Source organism: Rana temporaria, chromosome 2, assembly GCF_905171775.1.
Source record: "Rana temporaria chromosome 2, aRanTem1.1, whole genome shotgun sequence".
Classification (NCBI taxonomy): Eukaryota; Metazoa; Chordata; class Amphibia; order Anura; family Ranidae; genus Rana; species Rana temporaria.
The window spans coordinates 486,992,696-486,999,796 of NC_053490.1; the positions used below are offsets into that span (position 1 = coordinate 486,992,696).

Below are 7,101 nucleotides of genomic sequence, written 5' to 3' on the forward strand. Positions count from 1 at the left end.
AAAAATATGTAGAATACGTATCGGCCTAAACTAAGAATTTTTTATTTATTTTTTAAATTGGGCTATTTATTATAGCAACAAGTAAAAAATATTGTATTTTTTTTCAAAATTGTCGCTCTTTTTTGTTTATAGCGCAAAGAATAAAAACCGCACATGCGATCAAATACCACCGAAAGAAAGCTCTACTTGTGGGAAAAAAAGGACGTCAAGTTTGTTTGGGAGCCACGTCGCCAAACCGCGCAATTGTCAGTTAAAGCGACGCAGTGCCGGAAGCTGAAATTTCACCTGGGCAGGAGGGGGGTATATGTGCCCAGTAAGCAAGTGGTTAAAGGAACCTATTTAGAAAATAAAAAACAAACCTTTACAACCCCTTTAAAGATCTAAAGTTGTCGGAAAAGCAGTATGACAGTGCTGGTCTGGACTGTAGAATCAAACAATTTAGAAAACATCTCTACATTCATGCTGCCAATAGCAAACAATCAGTGATGGAAAACTGGCACCTTTTTGAAAAAAATATATCCTGCAGAGAGTCAGAAGGTCTCAGTATTAGGCAATGCATAGTGTATAATTACATTGAAGGCTTTGATGTCACCATCGTAACTGAGAAACTGGCATTTCCGAGAAGAAGTTCAGCAATGGCAGCCAACACATTTCACCCACACTTCTTTAAATCGAAGACTCCAACATTTCTGATTTTTTTTTTCCACTGCTGATGATTAAATAAAGGCAGAGAGCATGTATAAAGTAAAAGAAGTGTCTGTGTTGTATTATAATGCTGCGATTTAATGTATTATGTGACAAATTAACCTTAAGGAGTGAACATTAGCTGTTTTATTACCTGTAGCATAGTATGAAAGTATCGTGCTGATTGTTGAATATAAAGGTCCTTCTAAAAAAAAAAATCACGCAAAATGCACATGTTTATAATTCGCTATAAAACAGAACCTAACTTCTCCTGAAAGTTATATTACATACATAGAAAACCATCTATAAACTTACAGCTGGAGCTCTAAGAGCCAATAACCTTGCCTGTAATGTTCAATATCTCTACAGGAAGACACACCATTCATAACATACACGTACAGACTGTCCTTTGTTTCTTCCCTTCGCCTTGATCTTCTCTGTAATCATGAACGTATTCTGTAATAATAAAAGCACAGCGTCAAGCAGTGATGACAGTAAACTTGCTAAAACCCTGTTAAAATGGTTGATTTGATATCATGACAGCACAAGAAAATGACCGAATGACAACTGATCCTTTCTCGCTTCTAAGTTCAGAATACTTACAGGCTCTTAAATCTTGAAAATTGATATCCTTCCAAAAAAAAAAAGCCAGGACATTTTTTTTAATTCTTATTCCGAATGTATCCCCCCGCCTCCTCTTCTTGATGATATTCATTGTGGACGCGAGATGGTTCAAGCTTTTGCTTATCGTCTCCCTTAAAATCCGCAGTTTCAACAGCCATTTAGTTCATGAATATGTTAATCCTGGATGCATATGGAAAGAAAAAAAAAAAAAAATCACTGAAATTAGCTTGGAGGTTCCCTCTATGCAGCACGAATCATCGCCTTTAACTAATTCGAGGAAAAGTAGTGCTATCTCATCACTTTACTTCACGCATGGTGGGATTAACACAATAGGAATCCAATTTTAAGGGTCTACGATATGTAGACCCCCCCTCCCCTTTTTATTTGTATGGCTAAGTATAGCTGAGAAGCTTTATTAATAACTTAAACATGGTAAATAAATTGCGTTCTGAACTGTTGAGAGATGGCAGAGTGTGGCGCCATGAATATTTTTGCCCAGCGTGGCCCAAATTTGTATTTTTAAAAAAAAATAAATGCACAAGGGTAGGCTAGCTGAGATAATAAGATTATAGCTGAACATCTCTGCTTTACCAAATATTAAAATTTTGTACGTAGAGGATAATTGCAGACGGCTGATATAAATGACTGTACGCTCCTATACATATTTATGTGACGTGCGCTACGGTGCACCACCCATTGCTAGGGTGCGGCTTATGTGTGGTCCATGTTGTAGATGGTAATAAAGGCAGGGTAATTACTTCTTAGTAATTAGGCAGCCGGGGCTGTTTTATCCCTGAGAATATTAAAGACATATGCAGTTTAATAATGTACAAATGTCTCAGGCTTCTATCAGGACACAGTGGCCAATGCACCTATTGTGTCACCGCTGCAGAATACTCTATAGCGATTGGCCACTGTTTGCAGCACATAATACTGACTGGTTATAAAGGACTTGTCTAGAGGAAGCTTGTAGGTACTCCATTGTCTGCTAAACTTGATATGACTGTATGACTGCATTCCCTTTTATCAGGGGGGTCAGACAGCTGAATTGTAACAGAATTTCTTTTTTTTTTCTTTATTTTCATAATGCCCTGTCATTCCTTATAGTTAAAGACCATTCATTAAAAGCACAAACTAATGGCAGGGTTTTAATTAGATTTTGACGCTGTGCTCAAATTCCGCAGAAATTCTCATAATTACTTTTTTTTCCGGCTTGCCAAGAAGCAATTTGTTAACGAGGTAAAAATATTTTTTTTTTAATTTTTTTTTTAATTTTCAAGAAATTGTGTTTACGAAATTGGGGTACAGCGGGCAAGCTGTAAACGAATTGAAAAATAATAAAATAAAACGAAACACCTGTAATAAAGAATGCCATTGGACGCTTAATCTGTCCGCTTTTTGCATTAATTTTGAGAAAAGAATCGCTTTTATATTTATTTTCTTTAATACTTTTTTTTCCTCGTTTTTCTGTTATAGACGAATGTAAGATCCCAGTCTGGGCTCGATGCCAAAGGCTGGTATTTCACAGCAGCGACCGCCTCGCAGACAAGAGCTGTGGGAAACAGGAGGGAGACTCTCGCTTAGGGTACCACTGCTATGGAGACACAGCTGGGCTGAACAAGATTTGCTGCGAAGCAACCAGCGAGAGACGCAGGACGGGTCTGACTTGAGCACTGCCTGAGCAGGCAGTAACCAGAAGAGCTAGCAGCCAATCCGGCCATGCTCCACTGTTTGAAACCAGCTCCTCGTCTCAGCCAATCAGTGACAATATTGGTGAGAAACTCATTTACATCATGCAGTAATGAACCTTGTTTAACATATATTATATCTTTTTTTTTTTTTTTTTTGCTTTCGTTGTGATTAGGTCCCCCAATAATTATTCTGCCTGCATAATTTAAATCGCTATGCAAAAAAGATGGCTCCATTCCAGCGATCATGTGAGCATGTGCTATCTCGCACTGTCACTGAGACAATTATTTCATTTTTAATGCAGCAGATTACATTTTAACCCTTATCATGCTGACTACTATCCAGCAACTTAACAGTATTTTATTTATAAATCATTTCTTACATTTATTATAATTTATTTTTGCAGTCCTTACTGTTTTTTTTTTTTTTTTTTTCGATTCAACTTTTCTATTATTTTTCTGTTCTATTTTTTTTTTCTTTTTACCTTGAACGCATTGTGATAAATATTTTATTTTAAATATGAGGATTTTAAGAGAGTTGAAAGACATTCTTTGGCCTTTGTCAAGTTAAGCATGAATGTGCTTTATTTGTTTCCATCAAGGTGAAATCACATTAACAAACAGCGGTGAGATCATTTATGAATAAATGATAAAGCTTCTTCCATTGCCAATGCAATATAAAACACCATATATTCATCTTTTCATATCATGAGACGCTTAGAAATACGCTTTAGGCAAGCAGCCTATATATTCTTGTGAAAAACAGAATTGAATGTAATCAAAATGGATATTAGGCAGGCGTTAATATTAATGCTGGCCTAAAATGAGATAAATAAAACAGAAATAAACGGCCTTGGAATATATTCATAGCGTAATGAGTAATCTCAGCTGATAAAACTTTAAAAAGACGTATGGCGTAAAATTCTCCATCCTCTCTCCCAACCATTATCTGCACATGCACATTTCCTATCAAGAAATATTCCTGGGTTAATTCTGGGGGGAAAAAAAATCTTGATGAGATTTCACAGCCAGGCAAAAATCCTATCAACTTTTTTTTTTCTTGTATGTCCTCAAGGGCTTTTTTTAGTAAAAGGGAATGAGTTGTCCAGTTTCTCTATTTAAAAAAATAGATATTTTTTTTTTTTTTTAAATCAGTCGATCAAACCGAGTTGAAAAAAAAATTGTGAATCCCTGCGAAAGCCTTAAAAAGGTCTCTATCCGCTGCAAAAAAATGAGACGGAGTAATAATCAGGCACGCCGTGACTCTGGAGAGAACGCAGAGAAGGTGACCAGTAAACTGTGGCTCTTTCAGTGAGCCGTGCATTCCATCATCTCATCATCAGTATTCTGTGTGCAGCAAGCGGCTGTGTCTTGGTTCAGCCACTCACTCCCCTGCTGCAGATCCTGTAATTTGAATCATGCGTAATAATATATTATCCTTCTGGGGGCCTCTTTTCTGTAGCAGAGTGGTTTTCTACATTCTGCTGTAAGAGGACTCCTGGCTCAGTGCCAGGGCCCGGTCATTATTCACCCAGGCAATCAAGACCGTCTTCCTTAAGGAATAACATCTGCACTGGTGCCGGTGCCAAAAAAAATCCTCCCAATATTATAAATGAGACTTTCTTGGAAATAGTGCTTAAAAATACTGCATCGGAAAAAAAAAAAAAAATCGCCAGGATCCATTTTCAGAATTCTTCCTTCCATGTTTTTGCATTCACACCATGTGCAGAAATTCTTAGCTTAAGTTTTCTGTGGCAGGAAGAGATTAAAAATGAAAAGGGAAAGGGGGGATGTCTTGAAATCAATGGCGACTCAGTAGAATAGGCATCTATATTCTTAGTGGTACCAAAGAAACAGGAGAGTCCCGTTACGGCTTTATATCTACATACAACTGTTTACTCTAACCTGAATTCTTCTTTGTACATAGGGAATACATTGCATTATTGCATCCATTTATCTAGTCACCATTAAAGGATAAATTACCTGTCTCTGCCTGGAAATGACTGTTCCTGCAGTCAACTCAGGGGGTCGCTTTTGTCATTGTTGAGAGAATTCTTTTTTTTTACTTCCAAGTTCATTGTGCGGCTTTCCTGTTGACTCTCCGAAGCCTATTATGATTTTTCTTAATGCCACATGAAATATTTAAAGGAGAGTTCTGTATTATAAATTGCAATAGGCGCCTATACAAATCTGGCTCTAGAATATGGCACTAATAGAGGGCAAACTGTCTTAGGGATCAGCTAGCTCTCATTCAAGGATACAGCTATTGTTAGGACCATGCTGAGTGATGGCACAGCCTGAGTTGAGTGGTTGGAAGTGCAATTTTTATGTGTCATTTCTGAACAGCACCTATAATGTGTAATGACATGGGTAATGATAAATGAATAAAAATCATCAAAAACATGTAATAATAATGTACTGTTGCCATTATTGTGGGGGTATTCGCTATCACTGGGATCACTGTGCATGTGTAGTTTTGGAGAAAACAATATGGATTGATAAAACTGGTATTGTAGGCATTTTTTTAGTTACTGTATATACTCGAGTATAAGCTGACCCGAATATAAGCCGAGGCACCTAATTTTACCACAAAAAACGATTGACTCGAGTATAAGCCTAGGGTGTCCATTTGCATTGCACTGTGCCTCACTTTGCCTCACTGCGTCCAATGTGCATGCCTCACTGTGCCCATGCCTCACTGTGTCCAGGACTAGACTGACGTTTAACATGGGAGTCTATGGAAGGGGTGCCCGGCTTTGAAAAATTGGTGCTCCCCGGCCGTAGGTCCCCCGGACAACAAACTTTGCACACTTGTAGAGGAAAAGCGGGGAATGTGTGCCAAGTTTGGCGTCCAGGGGACCTACAATCAGCTGGTACCGGGTCCCCAACATCCAGGAGATCAGGCGCAAATAGGTGACTCGAGTATAAGCCGAGGGGGGCATTTTCAGCACAAAAAAATGTGCTGAAAAACCTTGGCTTATACTCGAGTACTGTATATACGATATTAGGTTTTCACTCATTTCTAAAATGTATCTCTAGTGAACACTTTTTTTTCTTTAGTTTTGGATAAATTGGAAAAGATTAGTATGCATCCCATTGAGTACATCTCCTTTTACCTTTAGACCTTTAGACCCCTATACACACCAGTGTTGCCAACCATCAGTATTTTTTCTGGCAGCCAGTAAAAAACAGGCACCTTTCTCCTGCCAGTAAATGCCAGTGACAGGAAAAGACTGCCAGTAAAAGATACATCTGTGACGCCCAGCCAAGACCATCGGAGTGCCTTCTACAGTGTGTTTGGGCAGAGGCAGGTCTGGCAGAGATGGTGCCTGAGCGTAGTGTGTGATGTCATGGCGCAAGGGAGCCTGAGCGGAGTAGCTGCACCCTCGTGTGCAGGTCCGAACGGTGCGTGCCCATTCTAATTTATTTTGCTATACCGAAAATGCCCTAATATCTACCTTAAATCACATTGCTAATTGCATATTGTACTTGTTTGTAGACTAAATACTGAAATTTGCACGTAAACGCTTATTTTTGTAACTTTTGGAATTGCCAGTAAAAACTTAGCTGTGCCAGGAAATTTTGGGTGTCGTATCGGTAAATTTCAATCTGGTAGGTTGGCAACACTCAGATTTACCAAAACCATATAATATGAGGTTAAACCTTAAGAATTTTAATTTGTATACAATCAGGCAGGCCCTTGCACTATATAGTTTTGGTAAATCTGAAGCCAAAAATCAGCAGAAAATCAAATAGTGTGTATGGGGTCTTATGCCACGTACAGACGGTCGTTTTTTGTGATGAAAAAAAACGACGTTTTTGAAAACGTCATTTAAAATGACCGTGTGTGGGGAAAACGTCGTTTTATGTCTTCTGAAAAACGACAAAAAAAAAATTCGAACATGCTCGAATTTTTTGTGTCGTTTTTCAAAACGTCGTTTTTTGTGTCAATGAAAATGATAGTGTGTGGGCAAAACGACGTTTCAAAACGACGTTTTTAAACCCGCGCATGCTCAGAAGCAAGTTATGAAGCTAGCTTCAATGGAACAGAGTGCCGTCGTACGTGCTGAACGTAACCACGCTTTGCTAGAGCATTTTAAAAAAC

The 7,101-nt window shown here is 38.4% G+C and overlaps 1 long non-coding RNA gene across 1 annotated transcript; it reads right to left on the bottom strand.

The window, feature by feature from the left end:
• Positions 1–332: 332 nt before the first annotated feature.
• Positions 333–5,267, bottom strand: LOC120927849. Its single transcript, XR_005747138.1, has 3 exons — positions 4,980–5,267; positions 1,288–1,488; positions 333–1,140 (listed from the first exon to the last, which is right to left on the bottom strand). It is a non-coding gene; the product is annotated as an uncharacterized LOC120927849 (long non-coding RNA).
• Positions 5,268–7,101: the final 1,834 nt, after the last annotated feature.